Source organism: Sminthopsis crassicaudata, chromosome 2, assembly GCF_048593235.1.
Source record: "Sminthopsis crassicaudata isolate SCR6 chromosome 2, ASM4859323v1, whole genome shotgun sequence".
NCBI classification, from domain to species: Eukaryota; Metazoa; Chordata; class Mammalia; order Dasyuromorphia; family Dasyuridae; genus Sminthopsis; species Sminthopsis crassicaudata.
In genome coordinates, this window is record NC_133618.1 from 232,288,432 (window position 1) to 232,314,706 (window position 26,275).

At 35.1% G+C, this 26,275-nt stretch overlaps 1 protein-coding gene across 1 annotated transcript in view; it reads left to right on the forward strand.

Annotated features, from left to right (window-relative positions):
- Positions 1-3,763: 3,763 nt before the first annotated feature.
- The window catches only part of NCOA3 (nuclear receptor coactivator 3), a 195,584-nt gene continuing 173,072 nt past the window's right edge, over positions 3,764-26,275 (forward strand). The window contains exon 1 of the mRNA XM_074288548.1: positions 3,764-3,870. The gene's annotated coding sequence lies outside the window, so the exon portion shown is untranslated. The remainder of the gene's footprint in view (positions 3,871-26,275) is intronic.

A 26,275-nucleotide genomic window follows, 5' to 3' on the forward strand; every position in this document is an offset into this window, starting at 1 on the left:
TACAATGCTTTCTCTAAGGCTATTAATGATCTCGTTTATTAAAAAAATTAATTTCTCTCAGTCAGCAAATAGTTATGATATGCCTACAAAGTGCAAGGCACTATGTTAAATGTTGCAGATACTAAAAGAGGCAAAAAACGGTCCTTGACCTAGAGAAGCTATAATCTAGTGGGAGGGAAAATAAACAAACAAGCATGTATACACAAGCTATATGTAGGATAAATAGAGGAAGACACTAGAGTTAAGAGGACTTGGGGAAAGCTTCCTGTGAAAAATAGGATTTCAATTGGGATTTAAAGGAAGCCAGGGAAGCCAATAGATGAAAATGACCAGGAAGACTATCCCAGGCATGGGGAACAACCAGAGAAAAATCCTGGAACTGAGAAGGAGTGTCTTGTATGTGGAATAGCTGGATCACTGGATCAAGATCACTTTGATCACTGGATCAAAGAGTAGACTGGCAAGAGAGAAGGGGACTAGATTATGAAGTGTTTGAACACCAAGTAGAGCATATTGTATTTGTATAAAGGCAACAGGGGACCTCTGGAGTTTATTGAGTAAGGGGATAGGAGGATGACCTAGTGAAACCTGTACTTTAGGAAAATCATTTTGGTGGCTCCAGAGAGGATGGATTGAAGAAATTTAAGGCAGGCAGCTTCACCAACAGTCTACTGCAATAGTTCAAGAATGAGATGGTGAGGGCCTGTATCAGAGTGATGAAAGTGTTAGAGAAGAGGAGAGAGAGGTGTATTTGAGAGATGATGAAAAGATGAAATTGACAGGTTGTGGCAACAGTTTAGTTATGATGGGTCACAGATAGTGAGGAGTCAAGGGTTCCACCTAGATTGCAAGCCTGATGGATTGCAGGCCTCATTTCTTTCCAGTGTTGCCCTCTATAGTAATAGTAATCGTAGGAGGGAAGTGGATTTAGAGGAAGGATAATGAGTTTTGTTTTGGACACATTTAGATTAAGATGTCTATTCTGTTCTGCTCTCTCTCTTGAATCACTGGTCCCCTTACCATATCATCAATTATTCTTTTCCAAGCCTCAGCTTTGAATCATACCCACCATTTGATACCTTCACTTCTGCTTAATAATAAAAAAAATCATGCAACTATTCTTATTGGCTCTTTATAACTAAAGATTTATATAATAAAACTTCAATTGGGTCCTCCCTGCTACTAGGCAATCCTACTATATACTTCCTTTATCAACTCACTGTCACTCTCCATGACACTTTTTGTAAACCTTTTCGTGTTTCATCAAATGACCCATAGCTTTCCCATTTGAGATAAGGCTTTAGGAGATGTAAGACTGGAGGTCAGTGGTGAGGTAGATTGGAGAATGACAAGCATAGAGAAGGTAATTACATCTTTGGCAGTTGAGATCTCAAGTGAAGCAGTATAGAGGGAGAAGAGAAGAGGACCTTGGATAGAACCCTGATAGTTATCTGTTGTTAGAGATCATGTTCCTGATGAGCATCCAGCAAAGAAGATTAAGAAGAAACATTCAGATAAGAGAACAAGGAGAGAGTAATATCCCAAACACTTAAAGACAAGAAAATATCTAGGGAAGAGTGATCAATAGTGTCAAAGAGTGAAGAAAAGTCAAGGAGAATGAGAACTGAGAAAAAGCCTTTGGATTGGGCAACCAAGAAATTATTAGTAACTTTGGAGGCATTTCAGTGGAATGATCAAGGTAGAAGTCAGATGGTAAGAGATTTAAAAGAGAGTGAGAGGAGAGAAAATGGAGGTACCTATTATAGGCAGCCTTTTTGAGGAGTTTAGCTAGAAATGGAAGAAAAGATACAGAATGATAAAGGAAATGGAAGGATCAAAAGAAGATTTTTTTCAGAATGGGGAAGACATGGGCATGTTTGTAATCAGTGGGGAATAAACCAGTAGAAAGGGCACATTGAACAAAACTGATAGAGTAGGGATGAAAAAGGGCAATCATTTATCAATGGATTTATCCAGGTGGAGGGACTGAGTTCTTAGAAAGTTTAAGGGAGAGCAAATATAAATATATTGAAGTTTCCTCATATGAAGAAAGTATTTGAAGAGAAGAATTTAAAGCCATGAACTAATTTAAAAAAGGAAGAGAATAGACACCTTAAAGAGATTAAAGACAAAGAGAAAAAAAGCATATTTCAAGAATATTCATACCAGCACTTTTTTATTGTATCCGAGAACTTGAAAATGAGGAGCAGCCTATCAGTTGAAGAAATGATAGCCAATGAATGTAATAATAAAGTATTCTTCCGAAAGAAAACAACGATATCAGAGAAACATGGGAAAACAAGTGGACTGATACAGAGTGAAATGAGCGAAATAGTACAAGTTAAACAGTGCTTATAACAAAGCAAAGAACAACGTCTGAAAGATCCTTAGTACTTCAATGGTCACCTGAGAGTTCAGAATAGCAGTACTAAAATATCATTGGCCGCTACAAGAAATAATGAAATTAATGCATTCAGAGAAGCATAGGAAAATAAGCAGAGGTAGGAGAAGAAGAGATACAGTGATTACATTATAAAGAAACACAACATTGAAAGATCTAGGGATCAGGGAACGAGGTGGGGGGTGTGGGTGTAAATAGACCTCCGTTGGAGAAGGCACCCAGATCGGGCACCTCTGTAGCGGATCTCCTGGATTTCATGATCTCAGCCACTGACTCCCCACCGCGCTCTCTTCTAAAATCTTCGTTCCCAGAAACATTCTTTAGGTAGGGGATCAGTATAGAATACACAGAAATGAGCAATGGTGGTGCGTAGTTGATGAGGCCTGTTGCCACAACGCTTGGACTTTAGAGTTGTAAGCTCGGCGCACTAAACCTATCAGATGTACAACAGTGTGGTGTGGAGATGGTGCGATCCTGAAATGGGGGCCCAGGTTGTCTAAGGAGGGTTGAGCTGGAAATGGAGCTGGTCAAAGCTAACAGGATGTCAGGTGAGAAGTCCTAGCACTTCCGATAAGAGAGATGGGCAGAGGAGAAGGGAATCACGGAATCTTAGAAAATGGAACAACCAAAAGGTATCAATTAAAACATAAGATCATCATTTCTAAGAGCCTGTGATGGAACTAGTCTGGAGACACACACACACACACACACACACACACACACAACTTCCCGACTGTTGTTTTTCAGTGTTGTTGGACGCTTTGCGTTCTGGTGGATGATACTGTTCGTGGGGTTTTCTTGGCAAGGAGTCTGAAGTAGTTTATCTTTTCCTTCTCCCGTGAGACAAAGACATTAAATGATTTGTCTATTGTCTAAATGATTGTCTAACATATCTAATACGTGTCTGAGTCCAAATCTGAACTCAAGTCTTCTTGACCCCACCAAGCCGGGCGCTCTAGCCATTGAGCCATCTGGCTGCCCCAAAGAGGACGTGGCCAGAAGTGGAATGGGCCGTCTTATGAGCTGCGGGCCTTCTGCTTGTTAGAGGATGTTGTTTTGGAGATATTGTTTAAGGGACTCAAAGAACAGGACAGAAGGGATCCCTGATAGTACAGGCTGGTTTACATAATCTATAGTATCTCTCTCAGTCCTGACACTCTGTGGATTTCTCAGGTCTCTCCAACTTGTAAATCCCATCATCCCTAAATGCTTCTGATAACTAAGCACAAAGCAGGGATGCCTTGGGAAAAGACAACCTGGGACTAAAAGGATCTCCAGGCTGGCTCCCTGGGCGCAGGGTCCTCTGGGAGCTGTAGTGCGGGGCGGGGCCTGGGGACTACATCTCCCAGCGGTCCCCGCGCCGCGGCCGGAGCACCAGCTTCAGCCGCCTATTCCTCGGCGGGGCTGGTGGCGCTCGGGGGGCGAGTTTCCTATTTAAATCCGACCAGCGACGAAGATGGCGGCGGGCGGTGAGTGGAGATAAAGGAGGAGGAGGAGGAGGAGGAGGAGGCGGCGACGGAAAACGGGGCGGGGGCGAAGGGTTGAGGGAGGAGGAGGAGGAGGAGGAGGAGGACAAGAAGAAGGAGGAGGGCGAGCTCCGCCGCCGGTGTCCTCGAGTCCTCGCCCCTCGGAGCGCCCCGAGCCTCGGCGGGGAGGGGGTCCTGTGTGTGTGTGTGTGGTTGGGGGCGCGCCCGCGCTGCCGGGGCTGCTGAGGTGGATTGCCCACTGCTGGGAGGAGGAATCGAGGCGCCGACGGGCGGACGGACGGACCCACTGACGGGCGGGAGCCGAGGTACGGGGCTGTCTCGGGCCGGGGGCGTCCGGGAGCTGCGCGAGGGGCCGCGGGGCGCGCGGGGGGGCGCTCCCTCCCCTCTCCTCAAAGTTTATTTTGCCCCTACCTTTTCCGGGCTTGGCCACTTAGAAAGCAGCAGTTCCCCCAAAGGGAAGGCAAGGAAAACCCCAACAAACCTGTTGGGACTGCTGCGCTGTACCCCCCAAAACCCATCCCAAAACATTGTGCACCCAAGCGGCTTCCAGAACAATTTTCTGCCCGTCAAGTCATCCTTGGAAAGGTGGGTCCCTGGCTAACAAGGGAAGGAAAAGAAGCGCCCTGATAAGTCCGAGTGAAATTTGGGCTTTTGGCCACAATTCTCCCTCTTCTCGGACTCACAAAGGTTAAAAGTTTGGTTTTAATGATTAAACACACCGGGGCTTTTTTCGTTCACTCGTGTTCCTAAAACGTTTTCTTTTCGAGAAGCTATTTCTAGTTCATTTCTAGACGACGCTGTGGAGTGACGAAGTTGTTCAAGATGAAGAGGGTGGGGGAAAAAAAGAAAAGTAGTGAGTTTGTGATAGAATACTCACGAAGTTACTGCGATTCTCTCCTCAGTTAAACCCTCTCTGGCTCCCTCGCTTTCCTCCCCTTCTATTGAGGGAAATTATTTTGCATTTTTGAGCCGCACTTCAAACCAACCTGTTTTTGTGACTAACCTCGTACTGTAAGAAAATGGGAAGGCAAAATACCAGCTGTCTCCCTGCATTGGTTTCAAATGGAGTTGAATGAGATGAGGCCAGTGGTAGTGTTGAGCTAGATTCTTGAGACTCTTTCATTAAGAGGACTAAATGCACAGTTTTTATTAAGCCGAATATTTACTGCAAAGGTTTAAGTGTTCATGGAAACACTTATTTAAGTTAGAGAAGAATTTTTAGGGAAATCATCCATTTTTAAGAAACCGTCCTTGCAGTGTATACATAACATAGATAACAACATATTTTGTCAAAAAACGATAAGTTTTTGGATAGTTTGTTGGATTTGGAAATATCTTGTTATTTTGCACTGCTTATTTAAAGTCTTTCTATGAACATTCTGTTAAATACATAGGTAGAGCAAAAAATAAAATGAAGAGGGAGGAAAATATAATTAGGAATCTTGTATTTTGAGTGATTAAAAAATTCTTTTTGGCAGTAACCTACAAAAGAGCTTCCGAAATTTCCATCCATCTTCTAATTTTGTAATCGGTTTATGGAGAAATACAATTTGTGGGGCTTCAGGAGGGTGAAGACACCCTGCCAGTGCCCATTGTTTGTGTGTAAGATGAACCCTCTGTTGGTAACATGTAAAATGATATTGAACACTATACTCTCCCTGACACAGCGGGCTGCTTCAGGTCCTGCATTTAAATGAGCAGTAATCTAGGTTGCCCTGATCTAAGTGATCAAATATTTTGTATTATGTTGATGGGAAAAATGACTTAATTGACAGTAATCATATAAAAATTAATACAATTTCCTACTTAACATAGCACAAGATAAAGAGGTGAAGATTATAGAATACAGATAAGATTTCAGGGATAGATGTGTTAGGAAATAACTTGTTTCAAGCATTCCTTAACAGTCCTTGAAAATACAGAATAATTCAAGAAAAATAGAATTTTGTATCTGTGGATTGCTGAGTTCTGATACACAAACTTCTTTATTTTGTGTATTTCAAATTCTGAAACTGTTGCATTATAAATCTGTTACAGATTAAAAATTCATTTTCAACAAGTTTATCACAATGAATAGAACTTGAAAGGGTATAAAACATTTAAATAAACAAAAATTATACAGTATCTATTTTCAGTAGCTTGGAAATAAGTATATCAAGAATGGTTTTCCGAGTTGTGTTTTTGTGTAGGAGATAACAGTACTATTTCATGCTGCTAAGACTTACTCTTCCCCAACCCCTCCCAAGAAAAAAACCCCAAATCTCATTCAAGACCCCTAACTTCTCCCTCTCCCCCTACAAATAAGCCCTCACAGGTAGATTTGAGTTTAAATAAGGAACATGAGGTGATCACTTTTTCTTAGGTGATGTTTTGATGCAAAAGTTAACTACTCAAGTAGTTATTTTCTAGGGCTTCTCTTGAATTAACAAGGTGTATACTTAATTAGAGATTTGAAATAGGCATATTTATAGGGTGAGATGTTAAGAACTTTACTTAGTGTTAAGACAAGGTTTTAAAATTTTATCCACCTATTAATAGAATTTTGTCCTTTTGATTTACAATCATTAATTTTTGTATAAGTCTTTTAAGAGGATCTCCTTGTTTGTTCATTTTTCAGCCTGGATAATAAGGCAAACTAAAAACTCTTATCAACTTGACCATAATTAATTGTGAAGGTAATGCCTTTATTTAGTTATTTCCAATGTTATTAGGACTGAATGATTTTAAACCTTGTTCAGAGCTTTTGTAAATGCTCTTTTTAAGAACTTTTTGTTTGTTACAAATTTAAACTTAATAGCACTTCCAATGGCTATTTGACCATAGAGTAAAACTACCACCATTTATTACAATTATTAGTTTGTTAATAAGCAGCCTAGGATTGGAAAAGCAAGAGTTGTTGAACAACATTGAAGGTGTACTTCAGGCTTAATAGGCCTTAACATTAGATCTACTGTTAACTGTTTTTAGTTTGAATTTACTTTTGTATTGTACTATCCAGTGTTTCCTCTGGTTTCTGTGATGTTAAAAGGTCTAGTGTTTTGAGCAGAGAGGACTCAGGAGTAAGAATGATTTTTTTTTCCCTTTCCTCTTTGCAGTAGATGGTAGGAGTAATAATCCTAATTCTCAGGGAAGGGGAAAGCTCTGTTAGAGTTTGCAGTTTAGCCATTTTCTATTTTATAAAATTATTTTTAAAATCATCGTATTTGATCTGTAAAAATTAATTTATTAATTTTGCTTATTCTTAGAAAAAAGGAGCAATCTTGTGATTGGGCATAGCATTGTTTATTGTAAATCTTTTCTGTAGTTAACTGTGGCTCATTGCCTTTGCTGGAAGTAACTAATGGCTTTTTTATTTAACATAACTCTCTTAGAAGTTCTTTCTAAAATTTTCAATAAATGAGGTTCTTAATCTAACTTTAATTTCAGTACACTAACAAATGATAGAACTGATTTTAATTTATTCTTCCTTCTCTTCCTTTTGGTGGAGATGTTAAATGAACAGTGAAAGGGCCAAAAGATTCCCAGCAGGAGTAGAGAGAACCAGCAATGGCTAAGAGGCTGGCTCATCCACAAACTAGATAATCTGATTCCAGATAATTGAGAGTTGTGACCCCATTTGATCTTTCTCAGTACTAACTCAGTTCCCTAGCTATCTTCCTGCCCAGGCCAGTTTATGATGGGTCAGTAATAAACGTTTGTTTTATTCTCAGTAGTGCCAACTTTGTAGCCTAGAGGCAGTAGAAGTAATGTGGTCAGCTAGCTGGCAAGCAGGTTTTGCCTAAAAAACAAACAAACAAAAATAAAACCCTAAACAAAACTTTTAATTGCTTCTAGCCATTGTCCATATAACTTTTACTCCTACCTTGCACCTTGATGTTTTTTCTTACTCCTTAAAAAGCTTTCTTCTTCCTCCCTGAAATTTAAGAACACCCTTAATAGTATATGATTGTGGGGTGGTCAGAATTTTTCTAAGTTTCAATATTCTCTTCTGTAAAATGATTAGTAATATTTGCTTTATTTACTTCACTGAGGCAGGTATTTTGGGAATCAAAATATGTAGAAAGGAGGTGAAGAGATTAAGCTGACATCATTTATGATTATGAAATATTTAATTTTCATTGCTTAGAGACTTTTGATGAATATTTTGAAGCCCTAGTCTTTGAAAACACTTTAGGATATATTCCCAGATCTTCTAAAGTTAACTTTTGATTAAACATATTAATGAAGGTAAGACAGCATTAATTTGGATAATACAAAACAATGTATAATCTACTCTTCCCCTGGGTTTTATTGTTGTTGGTATTGGGTAGAAGTGCTAGATTGATGGGTGGGTGATGAAAATACTCAGATTTGAGGATAATCCTCAATTAGTTTAAATCTCAAATGGGTAATTGAAAACTGAAAATACAGGTTAATCCTCATTATAACAAAGTTCAAGGGACTATCCAAATAATTTTATTGTTTGCCTTTAATATTCCTTGGCATAAGTAGGTTAATAGTTGAAATGTTATTGTTAACAAAATACTGAGATTTTTAAAAATGTTATTTTTAAATAAGTATGAAATGGTTGAGTTGATTTTGAGATTTTACTTCTATGTTTAAAAAAAAAAAATTGCTATGGCCTTTTAAATGTCCTGGAAATCCTACTATACTGGGCCAATAGCTGTTTATTCTTACTGCTAATTTCTATTTGTAGCTTGTTTAGTTTATTTTAAAAAATTTTGTTGCCAATAAATTCATTAGCAAAGGTGATTTAAACTACCACTTTAATTGTATGAAGAACCATTCCAAGGACTTTGTATTTACTGCTGATTTCTTATTTTTGACCCTTTAGTGATTTTTTTTTTTTTCCCTTCTTGGCCTGGTAAGTTGTGAAAAGACATTTTCTTAAAGCTAACATTTGTTTAAAAAGTATTAATAAACTATGTAGTCTTACATTTCCTATTGCAGCTTTGTATCCCTTTAAGATCCTTATCCCTTTAAGATCTTAGTTTGATTATATATAACTTTATCCCTTTAAGATCTTAGTTTGATTATATATAAAAATAGAAGTAGTGGCAATTTGCATAATTAGATTATAAAGACATTTTATAAACTTCCTTCATTTAAATTAAGCAAATGAGAAGAATATTATTCTCCTCCTTGGATAGCTGTAGTTATACTTTCTTTTGGGCTCCCTACTTTTAGGATGAAGGTCTCCATCTTTAAGGTTGGCATTTTTAGTTTGCCTTGGCAATTGTGATAGGACACAGCATTTTGACAGGCTATTTTAGAAGTCATTCTTTTAAATAGATGTTCCATGAAGGAGGGAAAATCTGAAAGAGGGAATTTCAAAGCATCACAAGACTGTTTTGAAAGTTCTCAAGTCTTGAAGAATAATGGCTAAGCTGTAGGCAGGAAGCCTGCAGTTGTATTGTGGTATTGTTCCTCCTTCTCATGCATTTGAGGACATTAGAACAAAGAGGGAGAGAAGTGAGGATGAAAAAAGGAATTTTAGCAAAAAAGGAAGAAAAACTGAGCAGATATTTTGAAAACTCTTAACTGAAAAAACCCCCATAATTTTTCTTTTGAGGATAGTAGAAAAAGTTGTTTAATAAACAGTAGTTTACATTTCATACAGTTGACATTTTTGAATAATTAAAATTATTCAAGGAAAGAGCATAATCTTTATACCTCTACCACTTCAAAACAAATGTTCATGTACAGTACATAAATGTAGTAAACTGGCTTCTTTTTCTTATTTTTTTATACCTTTAAAACTTCATCTGGGCAATTTTTTTTTTAATTTTCAAAAGTCTGGAATTACATATAAGTTTTGGACAAATCATTTTGCTTTGAACTCCAGTGAAGATCATATCTTCTCCAGAGTGTTTTGATACAGGTAATTGAAAGTATAGTGAAAACAGAATTAGCTTGGATTCTGATTCTGTTTGTGATCTGATGTGTGACTTTGGACAAATCATTTCTCAGGATCTCATCTTTTCCATTTGTAAAATATGAGGCCTCTAAGGCTCTTTTACCTCTGAAATAGTTTGTACCTAAGAGAACCTGTGAATTACAGTGCCATTTGTTGTAGTTCTATTAGCTAAATACTGAGTGAGCTAAGCTGTTTACATTAGACAATGGGATGATGCTGTATGCTAGTTCCCATGCTGATTCAGCATAAAAAGTTTGGTGACAAGCTAGCCTGTGAATTAACTCTTAAAAGTGCCATTTACACTTTTACATATCTAGTATATTTATGGTGTCTTGTTTTGGGTCCAAGAATAATCATAGTAATATGTCCTTTGAAAACCGATAGTAAATTTGTGGTCATTGTTAAAATTATTCATTAAAGTGAATTCCCCCCCCCTTTTTTTTTTTAATGAAAGAATGGCTTATTTTATATATTGCTTATAAAGAATTTTATTTGAAAATTATTCATAAATTTCAGAAACTTTTAAAATAGGAAAGTATATTTAAGTCATTTACTTTTTCTGTCTCTTATTAGGTTTGCTAAGCCTTGCAGGGTGGAGGGGGCACCTTTATTTTGTTTTAGGGACAAACCTTAACTCTATCTAACCCTGTGAAGTCTCAGGGTTGAATGTTTGAGCAAGTATGTCTGGATGGGTTTGGGGAAATGGGTAGTCCTTAGTGGGAAAAACAACTCAAGACACATATCTTTTCCACTGATGGTGTGGGGTAGCTCAGGTGTATCATCTTCATGTGATATGGAGTGTTAGGATATTAGTCAAATTGATAATTTTATCAGGAGTTAAGATCTGTTGAATAACATGTAATATAAGGAGAATTCAGTTAAGTAAATGGCTGTTCTCTAAGTACTTTGTCTCTATCCTCACTCACATTTGGTCTATGGCAGTTTCATTTGAGTCAATATATAGGTTAAGAATGAGGTCTGAGTTCATCATTCTTCTTCCATCTCTTCAGAAGCAGTCCCCTTGTTTGAGTATTCTATTCTTGTTCTTGGGATCCTATTTAACTTTTTCCACTACTACCAAGTTCATTTAATTGTCATTCAGCAAGTTTATTAAACACCTCTTTTGTGTGAGTTGTGGGGAAAAATACAGAGACATGGCCTCTGAATTTCTCTTACTAGTCTAAAAGGAAGACAATTACTTCAGTTTGTTTTATTGGTGTAAGGGCTGCTGTGTGCGAGGCATTAGGCTGGGCACTAGAATACATAAGGCAAAAAATTCCTCATGGTTATCTACAAAGTCCACATTTTACTGGAAATATTCATTTAAATGACAACAGTGTATTTTGAGGAAAGAAAAAGAGCACTTTCAACTTGTAGATCCAAAAGACATGTATTGGCAGGTGAGATAATATTACAGATGGATGTATTGATGCCCTGTGAGTAATATAAATTATTTTTTGCTGAATATTACAGGTGGGTAAATGCTATCCGTGAGTAGAAGAAAAAGTTGGGAAGGACTACAGAAATTCACAATCTTATGAGAGAAATAAGATGAAAACATTTGTGTTCAAAAAGGCTCTGAATAGGATGGAGTGGAATTATTGATTTAGAGAAGGAAGTAATATTAAGGGGGATTGACAAAGGCTTCTTGTAAAGGATGGGATATTAGGTAGGAATTTGGAGTCAGTTATGAAAGGGAAGAGGTAGAGAGGAGGGATAGTACTCTAACTATGGGATATTGTTAGGGAAAATATCTGGAGACTGGAAATGGAAATGTCCAGTTCAAGCAACCTCTAGGAGGGTAATGACACTGGATCACAGAGTAAATGGGGTAGGAAAGGAAGTTTTAGGAAGAAGAAGACTAGAAAGGTCGAAAGAGACCAGGTTATGGAAGGCTTTAAAAGCTAGGCAGGATTTTATGTGTGTCTGGAAGTGATAGGGAGTTTGAATAGAGAGCGTAACATGGTCAGACCTGTATTTTAGGAAAATTTATTAGGTAGCTGTGACTGAAGGATGCTATGGAATGGGGAGAGAGAAACTCTACAGGAAGGTCACCTAGAAAGCTATTGCAGTAGTCTTAAGATTGAGGTGATAAGGACCTGGACTGTAGTAGAGAGAGCAAAGGAAGATAGAAGGGGATGTGTGTAAGAAATGATATGATAGTAGAATGGACTGACCTTGTCAGTAGATTGATTATGGGGAAAGAACCAAAGGATGAGGGTGAGGTAGAAGTTCAGGGTCTCGCCTTGATTGTGAGCCTATGTGTAGGAAGCATGGTAGTATCTTCAACTGTAATAGGAAAGTTTAAAAGTAGAGAGTTTTTTGGCAACATAATGAATTGTTTGAATATGTCACGTTTAAAGTGTCTGTTTGGGATGTCCATTTTGAGTTTCCAAAAGGTAGTTGAAGATCTAAGTCTGGACATTGGGAGAGTGGTTAAGGCTAATTGAGACCTGAAGGAACCTTGGAAACTAAGAGTTGGAGGTGAGTACAGAGGCATTCTAGGCCTGGATATCTGTCCAAAGACATGGACAGAGAGAAAATGGAATCTTATATATGAGGAATATAGAGTAGGCCAGTATCAATAGATAATAAAATGCATGGAATGGATTAAAGTATAAGACTGGAGAACTAGGATGGGCTCAGGTAATGGGGAGTTTTAAATATCAAACAAGAATTTATATTTGATTCTGGAGGTAATAGGGAACCACGAGTTTGGGGTTAGAGGTTGACTCTGCTGTGTTTTAGGACAATTACTGAAAATTGAGCCATAGGTGGTTGGTGGGGAAGAGATCTGAGGCAGGAAGACTGAGACTGTTGTAGTCAAGAGAGGTGATGAGTACATGAACTAGTGTGGTTGTTGGCAATTAAATGAGTGGTGAGAAAGAGGTCTTATTATAAAGGTATAAATATTGAGATTTAGCCACTGATTTGATATTTGAGTTAAGGGGAATGGAAGAGTCTAGGTTATGACAATACCCATTAGAAGGATGGTGGTGCCTGTGAGAGAAATAGAGAAGTTTGGAAGAGGGAGGCAGGGTTTTTAGGAGTGAAATTTTAAAGGAAGTATTAAAGTATTAATCAAAAAAAGTTCTTAAAGATTTTTGAGAATCTGGAAATAGTTCGTATTTTAGCATTGATACTTCTCTATTTCTCCCATGCCCAACCCTCTATATGTATAACATTGATATTAAACTATTTAGTCTTTTTAAAAGTCTTTGTTTTTTAATTAAAATTCATGGTGTGGAACTTCCCTTCTTTTTCTTCCTTTAATAAAAAGGGATCAATAAGCCCTTATCTAGTTTCTCATGTATTTGTATAAATGAAGAGCAAAAATTAACCAACATCATTTGTTTGGTCTAATCTTAATGAAGAACATATAGTGCTTCACCATCTAGCATATTAAATCTTATTTATTTATTTATTAAAGCTTTTCATTTTTCAAAACATGTGTGGACAATTCTTCAACGTTAGCCCTTGCAAAACCTTGTTCCAATTTCCCTCTTCTTTCCCTACGCCCTCCTCTAGATGGCAGGTTGTCCAATATATGTTAAACATGGTAGGAATATATGTTAAATCTAATTAGCATATTAAATCTTACGTGAAACATTCATAAATTTCTTCTCTTGACTTCAGACTAATAACCATCATATTTATTTTCACCACAATATTATATTGAACAGTCTCCTTTTTTGTTTTTTTTTCCTTTTAGCTACTATACTAATGTGTACATTTTTAAAAAGTTTTATTAATTTTATAATTATAAAAAATTTTTTGACAGTACATATGCATGAGTAATTTTTTTTTATAACATTATCTCTTGTATTCATTTTTCCAAATTTTCCCCTCCCTCCTTCTACTTCCTCCCCTAGATGACAGGCAATCCCATATTAAATGTGTTACAGTATAACCTAGATATGTGTGTAAATCCAATTTTCTTGTTGCACGTTAAGAATTGGATTCCGAAGATATAAGTAACCTGGGTAGAAAGACAGTAGTGCTAACAGTTTACATTCAATTCCCAGTGTTCCTTCTCTGGGTGTAGTTGTTTCTGTCCATCATTGATCAACTGGAAGTGAGTTGGATCTTCTTTATGTTGAAGATATCCACTTCCATCAGAATATATCTTCATACAGTATTGTTGTTGAAGTGTATAGTGATCTTCTGGTTCTGCTCATTTCACTGAGCATCAGTTCATGTAAGTCTCTCCAAACCTCTCTGTATTCATCCTGCTGGTCATTTCTTATAGAGCAATAATGTTCCATAACATTCATATACCATAATTTACCCAACCATTCTCCAATTGATGGACATCCATTCATTTTCCAGTTTCTAGCCACTACCAAAAGAGCTGCCACAAACATTTTGGCACATACAGGTCCCTTTCTAATGTGTACATTTTGAATGACAAAACTGTTCCTTAAAAAGAAATGGAGGTCCTTTATGCAGTGTTCTTCATATATGGAGCTTTAATTAAATGGTTAGATTCTCAAATAGTCTATTTCAGATTCTTTCTTTGCTTACTTAAAACCAAGTATCTCCAAAGAAACAAAAAAATAACTCCCAGACTTGATTCTAACTCCTTATATTTCTTGATTATGGATGTACTTTTATTCATTTGTTACTTTAATGCATGATTTTATTTTGCCAGAATCCCAAAATTTTTTGCAGCTTACATTTTTAAAGACTTGGTTAAAAAACAAACACACACACACACACACACACACACGCACACAGTGGAAATTTCCAAGCTTAAAAAAAAAATTGGTCCTGTTCTAATAACGGCTTTGCAGGAAGAAAGAAATATGAAAAAGAACCGCAGACGTTCTGGATGTCAGCCTGTGAAATTTTCCACTATTTCCTTTAATAACATGCAGGCATGCTTATGCTGCTGTTATTTCGGTCAAGCAGTTGCACTCAAGTGGAATTTGAGGCTATTCTATCAGTGGTAAGATGACATCTGGCCAACTTTTTAGTAAACTATAGATAAATTTGTTTCCTAATGCATAATTTGATCTCTGGACTATGTGGCCATATATACGATAGTGAAATTCTGCAATTATTAAAAATACATGATTTCAAACATCTTAGTTGTTAAAATATTAATATTTTAGTAAGCTTTTCCTGCAACAATCCTGTTATGTAGTGGAGACCAAATTTAGTATTACAGTTCAATTCTAATTGAGGAAAAACACTGGACTTGGAGTTAGGAGACATCAACCCTTATTTAATCTTATGTGTTGGAATTGTATCCTTGAGCAAGTCACTTGACTTCTGAGTAGTTTCCCAGATATGCAACAGGGATGAAGCTGGCATTGTAACCTTCAAGGCTTGAAAAGATCAGATTGGTTTATATATGTGCAGCTATTTGGGGTAAAGTAGTATCTTTGCATTTACAACATTGTAATTGTGTATATGAGGGCAGCTAGATGGTGCAGTGGATAGAGTGCTAGTCTTGAACCTATCAGGAAGAATTATCTTCTTGAGTTTAGATTTGACCACAGACACTAGCTATGTGATGCTGAGCAAGTTAAATAATTCTTAGCCTCAGTTTTCTCATCTGTAAAATGATCTGGAGAAGAAAATGATAAATTGCTCCAGTATCTTTAAGAAAATCCCCAAATGGGGTCATGAAGACAAAAAAAAAAAGTGACTTGAACAACAATCATGAATCTTGTTTTCTTGGTAATGTTTATTTGATTCAGTTCATCAAAGTTTTTTAAAATGAATTTTTATGGATGTATTTTTATTTATTTAAAAATTATATTTCATCCTCTTTAGTCAGCAAAGATCTGCCTTTTCACCTTTCTACTAACTGCTCCTAGTTAAGAACTAAAGCAAAATTATATCACAGACATGTATGATCATCAATATCTTTTTTACACATTATCAAAATCTCTCCCAATGTATCATCCCATATAACAAATAATATTTTTTAAAGAAATCAATAAAACTATTCACTACATTGAAAAAGTTTGAAATTGTGCAATATGTTATTTCTGCAAAAAGTGAGATGGCAGTGTCCTCTCATATTTTTTTTTTTGAAGCAGTATTCTTCTATGACATTCTCTTTTAAATGTTTTATGATTGTTCTTACTGGCTACATTGTACTTCTCTCCCTCCTTTCCCTACTTTAATTTGTATCAGATAGTATTTTTCCATGCTTTTCTATTTTCTTAATATTTGTCATTAATTATTCCATTCTACATACCACAATTTGTTTAATTATTGTCCAGTCAATGAGCATTTATACTTTATTTTTAATTTTTTTGTTACAAAAATTAAATTTATAAATATTTTGGTGTATATGGTAACTTTTATCTTCTCAGTGACTTCCTTGGATTTAGCAGTGAAATTTATGGGTTTAATGAATATGAATATTTTATTTTTTTTCTTCTTTTGATTTTAAATTGCTTTTCAGAATGGTTGCTCTATTTCATAGCTTTATCAACAAGATACTAAGGGGCCTACATCTTCTAACATTTACTATTCACTTTTTTATTCTTTCCGATTTTGGGTGTGAAATGAAACCTCAAGGCATTTTCTTTTATTAGTAATTTGGAGGATTCTTGAATGTGGTTGTTAATAGTTTGCAGGCTTTTTCTTGATATTCTTCTTGAGTTTTTTGTATATCTTAAGTTTTCTATGTATCTTGAATACTTAATTCTATTATTTTCTCTTCTCTGAGAAATTTGATTAAAAAAAAAAAGTTTCCTTCCTCCCTTAACCTGATTTTCTTCTTATCCTAGATACAATAAATTTATTTGTGCAGAAACTTTTTAAAATTTCATATAATTAAAGGTATATGTTTTATCTTTTGTAATCTATTTGTACTTTGTTTTTTTAAAAGAACATCTACCTATTCATGTCATGAAAAATATATTGCTTTTTAATTTTTTAATGTCATGTTTCTTATTAGTAATGTAACATGTTCATTTTGAATTTATTATATGTTGTTAGATGTTGATTTAAGCCTTTTGAGGCAACTGGGGATAAGTGACTTGCCCAGAGTCACATAGTAACTAACTGTCAAGTGATTGAGACCCATTTTGAACTCAGGTCCTCCTAACTCCAGGGCCGGTGTTCTATTTTTAGTGCACCACTTAGCTGTCCCTAAACCTAATTTTTGTTGGACTGATTTCTGTTTTTTTTAATTTTTAAAAATTTCCTGTCAGTTTTTATGAAATGAGTTCTTTCCTAAGTAATTTATATTTCCTGGTTTATTGAATACCAGGTTATTGAGTTATATTGTTTCTGGTTTTCCCTATGTAGTCTGTTTCACTGATCTCAATTTTTCAACCAATAAATTGTTTTGATGTCTGCTGCTTTAATAATATAATCTAAGGGCTGAAAATATTTTCTCTCCATCTCCATCTTTTTTCATTCCTTTGATATCTAGATTTTTTGTTTCTCCAAATAAATTGTTATTTTTTGATTAAGTTTTGTTTAATAACCATTTGTTACTTTGGTATGACATTAGAATTGTAAAAAAAAATACTTTGGTAGCATTATAATTTTTATTATTACTGATGTAGCTCAGCCATGAACTTTTCCTTCAGCTATTTGTTATCCTTTGTTTCTTTAAGGAACACTTTATAATAGAATCTTTGCAAGAATGTTGTATGATTTGGTAGATTGATTTTATATATTTTATGTATTTTATAGTTATTTTGAATGAGATTTCCCTTTCTATTATTGTTTTTTGGATTTTATATGGAAATACTTTTGATTTTTGTGAGTTGCCATTTTTAATTTATTGTCTCCATATCTTTGCTTATTCCTCAAGATTTTCTAACTAAACCACTGTTACAAGCAAGTAGTAATAGTTTTATTCCCTTTGCCTATCTCTGATTCTCATTGTTTCAACTATCATCTTTATGCCAGATAATGTTTAGATTTATTTGTCTAGCCCTAACTTCTATTGCTAACCTCCAGTCTCATCTTCAAATGCCTTTTGGACAGTTCATAATAGATATTCCATTAATATATTAAATTCAGCATATCTAAAACTGAATCCTTTTTTTCCTCAACCCTTCCTTACTCTTAACTTCTATCAACCTTACAGCCACTCAGGTGTCATCTTCAAATCCTTATTTTTACTCTCCATTTCCAATCAGTTGCCAAGTCTTTATCATTTTTATCTTCATATGTCTTGTGTATGACTTTGGCTTATCTATACTCTGACAATGACATTACACTGGTGCAGGCCCTTGTCACTTTACTTCAGGTTTTCTAGTATTGTTTGTGGGTTGGTTTCCCTGCTTCAAGCCTCTCTTCACTCCAGTCTATCTTCTATTCAGCTATCAAATTGATCTTTCTGAAGCATGAGTTTGATCATGTCACTCTCCTATTCAATCAAATCCAGTTGATCCCTATTATTTCTGAATCAAATATAAAATCTAATATTTGGCTTTTAAAGCCTTCTGTAACCTGGCTCCTTCCTACATTTTCAGTTTTCTTTTTCCTTATAATGCCATTCTTATACTTTATGATACACAAACATTGGTTTCTCTGCTATTCCTCGAACTAGACACTCCCATCTATTGACTGGGCATTTTCTTTTTATAAATTAAAATTTTTAAAAGTGAGCAAAACCCCACCCTTTCTCTCTCCTATTCTGTTTCTTCTCAATTGAGAATGAAAGAAAAACAATTTTTTGATGCAAACACATATAGTCAGTCAATAAACATTTTAAAAATGTCTTCTATGTGGTATTCATTGGCTATTACTAACAGGAAAAATAAATGTGAATGTATACATAGAAACATAAAGATGTATACATGTTTGTGTCTCATTCTGCACTTAGTTTCTCACTTTTCTATCAGAGGTTTTTTTGATAACATGTTTAATCATAAGTTTTCTGAAATTAGGGTTAATCATTTACATTGATCAGTTTCAAAGTCTTTCAGAGTGATTTGTCTCTACATGTATTGTCACTGTATGCATTGTTCTTCCAATTCTGTTTACCTCATTTTATATCAGTTGATTCAAGTCTCCCTAAGTGTCTCTGAAACCACCCCCTTCATTTCTTACAGATCAACAATGTTCCCTGACATCTATATAGTATAACAATTTCCCCAATTTATAGGCACCCCTTCAAAGAGAGTTGTAAATAGTTTTTGTGTATATCCTTAGTTTGTTTTGTTTGAGATTGATCTCTCCCTTAATATATCCTCTTTACTCTTCTTCCCTCTCCATCTTATTTCTTTGTCAAATGAAATATACTTCTGTACTCAATTTGTATGTATATCTATGTTCTTCCTTCTTATGACCCATTTTAGTGAGAGTGAATGAATATCAGCTTCTTCTGTCCCCCTTTATCCTCCAAACCCTTTTCTCTTTGTTTAGGTAGACTTCTGCTTGAGGACCTTGATTGTGTGAGTCAATTTCCCCTGACTTTGCTTTTTTCTTCCTCTTCTCCAGTCTACCTCATTGTATTCCCCTCAGTTTCCCATCCTCCCCGCCCCCCCTTCCAATCTTCCCTTGAGGCCATCTAGAATAACGGAACCACTCCTTGGCTTTCTATTTAATTAAAGTCCCTTTACTACTCCTGAAGATGATAGGGCTTAGAGGAAACACATAATTTCCCTATGGTAGAATATAAGTAGTTTATGCTTGTTTAGATGTTTATCATTGTTCATTCCTATTTACCTGCTTTTCTTAACTCCTTTCTTTGTACTCCCGCTGTGGTCTTTTTTTTTTGTTGTCTGCATTTCATTAAAGTTACATTTTTTTCTTTCAAGAATATGCTCAGTTTTGGTAGGTAAATTATTCTCTTATGTAATCCTATAACCTTTGTTTTTTGGAATATTGCATATATGAAAGAAACTCTTTGCTCCTTAGAGTATGGATTCGAAATTGCTTCTGATCCTGACTGTGGCTTCTCAATAATTGAATTATTTCTGATTGGATACAGTATTTTTTCTTTGACCAGTAGCTGTGGTTTTGGCTTTAACATGCCTGGCAGTTTTCATTTTGAAGTTTGTTTCAGGAAGTCATTTCTGGCCAGACTGTGTTTCTAGTATCCACAGACTTCTCTCCTGTGCTACCCTGAGCTAGAAAAATAAGTCATTGTTCTTTAGTCATTTTGTTGTGTTCTACTCTTCATGACCCTATTTGGATTGTTATTTTTTTTTTGGCAGAGATACTGGAGTGATTTTTCATTTCCTTCTCCAGGTCATTTTACAGATGAGGAAATTGAGTCAAATGGAGGTAAGTGACTTGCCTAGGGTCATACAGCTCATAAGTGTCTGAGTTTGAATTTGAACTTATGAAGATGAGTCTTCCTGATTTCAGGCCTGACACACTATCCACTGTACTACTTTAGTTGCCCTAGAAAAGTGACTGATTTATTTCAATTTCCTCATCAGTATTGGTCTGATATATTTTCTGTATCTGTTTGTAGGAGGTTTTTTTTCCGGGGGAGGGAGGAGGACAGAGCAGAAGTGTTCACTGTACTTCTTAGTGATACTCTCATTGGCTCCTGATTTTGGGCTTTTTTTACTTGCTGTTTTTCTGTGCTTGGCTCTCTCTCTCCTTCCTCATATCTGCCATCTCTGGCTTCCTTAAAATCTCAGCTAAAATTCTTCTGCAAGAAGCTTTTTCTTATTTTTTTCAGTGCTAATGCCTTCTCTATCTTTATAGCATTAAATTGTAAGCTCCTTTGGAGCTTTTACTTTAATTAGTGCTTAATACATAATAGTTGCTTAATAAATGCTTGGTGATTTAGCTTTAATTTCTTTCTCTTGCCTTGTTACTGTTGTTAGCATTTTTCTAGAGCTGTATAAAATGATTTTTAGGACAATGGGCATCTTTGCTTTACTCTTCTATTTACTGGAAAAGCTTCTAGTGCTTCAGAAAGCAAGTAGTATTGCTTTTTGTAACAATTGAAATCTTCATTGGGAGTCAGAAAGTTTGATATTGAGAGGTGATAGGGTGTCAGGAATGCTTTGCAAACTTCCATCTTACAAACATTTCAGGGTAAAACCATAACAATATTTAAACAGTACAGGATTACCAAGGTAATTTTAAAAAGTTATGACTGTTTTATCCACCTTTTAAAGAGTTAATTTTCCAGTTGACAGTTTTTCTTTGTATGAAAGGGAATTACCCTTTCAAAAGGGACTTTTCAGATTTACATATCTTTGTGAACATTCTGAAATCACCTTTTCACTAATTTCCTAGAATTTTGAAATTTGGAAGAGACCTTAAAGCCCTCGTTGTTTTTATTATTTTCATGTAATATTTTATTTCCTCCCAGTTACAAGTGAAAACAATTTTAACATTCATCCTTTACCCAATTTTGCACAACATTTTTATATAGAAAGCATAAATTTAAATATATCTGGATTTTTTCCTATAGCACTAGGTAAAAGTTCTTAGATTTTTCTATCACTATCTTGTGGTTTAAAACTAGAAGTCTTAATTTTAACACACAGTGGAATGATGTCCCTTTTAACTTTTGCTGTTTCTCATAATCCTTGGTCATATTCTTCTTATCCTCTACCTTGACCCTAGAAACTTCTTTTTTTTTTTTCTATCACTTTTCTTTTCCTTTCTGTCTTAAATGCCTGACACTTAAGGAACAGTAAGGTATGGTTGAAGCCTATTTTTCCAGACTTATGTTTCATTATTCCATTCATGGACTTTATATTCCATCTATACTGACTTACTTGCTGTTTTGCTAATGTTGCCAATATTTTGTGTCTCCATATGCTCCCCCTCTTTCCCAACACTTTTTCTCTGATTTTCTTACTTTATCCTTAGGATGTATTCTTTCCTTTTTTTCCATCTCTTTTAATCCTCCACTTCAAGTCGTTATTCAAATACCATTTCCTAATTATCTACTTAAAGTGTGAGAAAACCTCAGATTATTTTATATGTGCTTGTTTTAGAATATAAGATCCTTGAAGGCAGGGGCTTTTTAATGTCTGCTTGTGCTTAGCACTGTTTTCCACATCAAATATGCTTTTTTTCATGTTTGTTGAATTGAAATTTTTTTTTATGTTAGTTTTCTTGGACTTTTACTCTTTCAGACATAAACTTTGTTGCAGTCAGGCTGGTTTTGTAATGTTCTTTAAACAAAGTTGCATCCATTTATCCCTCTATCCTTGCTTGTATTTTATTTGTCTGAGATATCCTTTTTCAGTTGTACAAATCCTATTCATTTTTCAAGCCTAAATTTTACTTTCTTGGAACTCTAGACATGCTTTTTTTATGAACTAATATAGTCTTTGCCTTTATCAATCAATTTTACACTTATATATTGTATGGTTTTTGTTTTTTCAGTTTTTCAGGATGTTTGTATTATCTCCTCTACTGTCTCATAATCTCAGTAAAGAGTTTATATATTTTCATAATCTTATAGTGCTCAGCATAATGCTTAACTAAAATAAAGTGATTTTCAGTAAAAGTTTGCTTTTTGACTTGTAATTCAGAATTGAAAATGAGATGGCAATGTTTTAGCCTTCACAAACTCAGCTTGGTGCCAAACTGAAAGAGAGGAAACAGGTGAATTGGCCACTTAGCCTGAATATTGACTATGAGGGCAGCTAGCCTGGGTTGAACTGAATTCCCTTTAACTTTATTTTTTGATATGCACACGTTATGAAGAGACTTTGAAAAGTCCTAAGCACTTTCCAAGCATGTTCCATGGGGAGGACATGAACACATGTTGCACAGAATGGTCAGGGATGGGATAGATTTCAGTGTTCAGACCAAGCATTATCCTTACTTAGCTCTACTGACACAAAAAAAGTTGAAGAGAACCACTGTCTTTAAAGAGTTCACAATCTAAAAAGAGAGGCAATATGCAAACAATAATATGTAAAGGAGATTTATATAGGATGAGTTGTAGGTAATCTCTGAAGATAAAAGCATTTTGGGACACAGAACTTTGGAGGAAATTCCTTGAAATGAAATGAAAGATTCATTTGTCTATTTGATGCCAGTAGAGAATGAATTCTAGGTAGCTGAATTTTCTGGATAGGTATAGGTCTCTTTTAAGTACAAAACACATAACTAATTTGGATTTTTTTTTTTTTTTTGAGGGGGGGAATATTAATGTCCTGGTTAGCTATCTGGAGGTCTTGGGACCAGCCTTCATTTCAGCAGAGTAATCACCATGAGAATAGCCAAAGATAAAGTCTAAATTCTTTATTATCTGCTTCATAGTCTGTCTCCTTCACTTGGGGCCTGGCTAGCTCTTTGGAAAGCCTTCAGATGGGACTTGGTTTCAGTGGAGAAATGAAAGAGAGCCACTGATCAAAGATGGAATGTTTCTCGGCCAGTTCTGGTTGGCTCTTATATATTCTAATTACATCATTGTAGGTATGAATCTTATAAAATAGATGTTAATCTTGTAGAACTATATTAAGTACTAAGTACATGTACTGAACTAGAGAACTATTAAGTACCATGCTAAACTAGATAACCATTGTCTTATCAATTCCTCTGAGTTAACACCTTGTTTCAAGTGTGCTTCTCCAGAATTCTGGCTCTCTACAGGGGAAGGATTAGATGTTTTAAAATGTATCTTAGTACCACTCTGCTTTCTTAAACAAAATATTGTATTGGACAAAATCCCCTTGAAAATAAAAAAAATACAGAGGTTAAACTGTACTGAATAAAAGGACTGATGGTAGGTTGAGTTCAGGTTTTCTATGAACAACATTTTGAGGAAAAGCATGGGTTGTCAGATAAAATGATGTCACTTTTTCTTCAATTGTACTTACTTTGTTGTAATGTTTTTGTTTTTCCTTTAGGATTACTGAGAAGACTCTGTTTTTGTTCCTAAGACAAAATGAAATTTGAAAGTGAAACCTTGAAAATGAAAAAGGATACACAAAATGGTTTTGTGTTTGCATCTTTTTTGTAGTTTGGGGGGTGGGGTGGGGGAGGTTGCTTTTGTAAATTAGCTGTGATTTTTTTGTTGCTCAGTGCGTTTGTCTATAGTATCCCTTTTGCCCTCTTTTCCTATGCTCTCTAATCTGTTCAGTTTTGGTAAATTGGTATCTAAATTTGTTAAAGCCATGGGGTTAAAGCAAGGTTTTTTCATGATAATGGAAACAGTGGAAACCTGCCCACAAGTACAATTTAGACAGTTTTTTTTTTTTTCCCCTAAAATATTCCTTTGGGAACCTACAATGTCATTAATAGAAATAGATATTTTAAAAAGAAACAAGAACTAAAAGACTGTTTCCTCTTATGATTTATACAGTCTTATTTTCTCAAAATACCTGCCTTGCTTATTTTTTGTTTTTTTTTAGTCCTTTTCTCTCAAAAGAAGCTCTTTGGTTCTTAAATTGTCTTTCCTAGGATTAAATTTTTTTTCCCCCTCCACATCTTTTGATATTTGGATCTTACATAGTCTCACATACAAAGAAATATTCTACCACTTTAAGAAAACTTGTGAGCCTTAGTTTGGGATTGAGCTTCTGGGCCACTTTGAATCAGTTTGCTCTGATGAGGATCATAGATTTAGAGCTGAAAGGAATTTTAGAGGTCATCTAGTCACCTTTATTTCACAGGAAAGGAAACAGGCCCAAAGAGAAATGATTTGGCCCCAGGTTACACAAGTGTCTGATCTAGGAGTCTCACTGGAGTCTTAGCTCCAGATTCAGCATTATTGTTATTCTAAGGGAAGAGAAAGTGTGCTTCTTTTTACCTAATTGTTTTTCTTTAGTTATGACAACTTGGTTTTGTCCATGACACTCATTACAATGTTGTTATGCCTCGCCCTAGTAACGACTGCTTCCCTGTAGAAATATTTCAAAAAGCAATGGATTTTCTCAACTTTTGGCCTTAACATGCAATTGATAAGATTTTCAGAAGCATTCACAATGAATTATTTTAATAAAGAATTACCTTGGTAAATCAAAAAAGATTAGAATGGTAATTTTGAAACTGTGGATATTAAATTCTACACTAAATTTTGACAAGATTTTGAGACACTTGTTATTAAAAAACAGAAAACGTAGTTCGAATAATTTATGTTGGAGAAAATTTGCAAGTTTTAGCTTTTATGGCATATAGTTAACTTTTATTGTATATTCAGATTTTATCTAGGATTATGAAAGCTATTGGGAAAATGGCCTTATTTTTTCAACTGTTAGAAAAAAATGATTTGTAAATAAAAACCAATATTAAAATAGTCACCATTTTGGAAATGGATTAAGTGCTTTTACTTAAAAAATCCATAGGTGGTTTGAAAAAGTCATTGTTTCTACTAATGAATGTTTAAATTGTATGCTCTGCCTCCAAATATTGACTTAGAATCTTAGAGAGCTGTTGGCTTTTTGGTTAGCTCATTGTTACAGTGGTCAGCCAGGGTGTTCTTGTGTGGTTGTTTATAGTGATTATGTTTTCTGTTTAATAAGGAGTCTTTTTTGGTTATTTGTTGTGATGTGATTTTTTTTTTTTCTTTTAGAGTCAAGGAAATGTATATGGTAGAAATTAAAACTTGATTTTTTATCCATAGATTAGCTATTTTGTTAAAAGTGTATATTTTGGGGCAGCTAGGTGGTGCAGTGGTTAGAGCACCAGCCTTGAAGTCAGGAGGACCTGAGCTCAAATCTGGTCTCAGACACTTTAACACTTTCTCTAGCTGTGTGACCCTGGGCAAGTTACTTAACCCCAATTGCCTCAACAAAATAAATAAATAAAATAGTGTATTATTTCCTCTTTGATTCCTTACTTGATGCTCTTACATAAAACAATGCTTTCCTGTAACCATATTAATAGATAGCCTTCAAAGTGAGGAAGACCATTGTCTTTCCCTTTATGTATGTTTTATTGATGCCTTTTTTTCCATATCAGTCATTTCTAATGACTGATTTTAATTTCCCCTTTTCCTCATTGAAGGGGAGGAGCCCTTCTTTATAAGAAAGAATGACCAAGCAAAAGAACTGAATATATTAACTATATCTGATATTATATACCAGGCCTTCTTAAACTTTTTCTACTCATTCCTTTTTGTCCTAGAAAATTTATTTTATATTTTTATATTATAATTATATCTCTATAACTCTATAAAATAGACATATAAATCAAGCATTTGGTTATAATAAATTTTACTTTTGTTAGCCCCTGCATTCATTACAATGAACCATAGTTTCTTCCTGCTCCCTTCATTATTTTTTTCTTCCTTTAATCATTATTGATTTTTCACTTGATTGGAGTTTGTCATCATTAGTCCTTTGGAATTGTGATTGGTCATTACTCTGATTTAGAGTCCTTAAGTCTTGTACTTTTGTTTGTCTTTATTGTTTGGATGATATTGTTCTTGTTCAGATAATTCACTTTGTATCAATTCACAAAAAAAAAAAAATCTTTCTAGGTTTCTCTAAAAACATCCTCTTCATTCTCTTTCTGCACATTAGTAGTCATCACATTTATATATCGTAATTTGTTTATTTCCCAAAAGATACCCATCACATTTCTATATGCAAACTCAAAGAAACTACAAATATT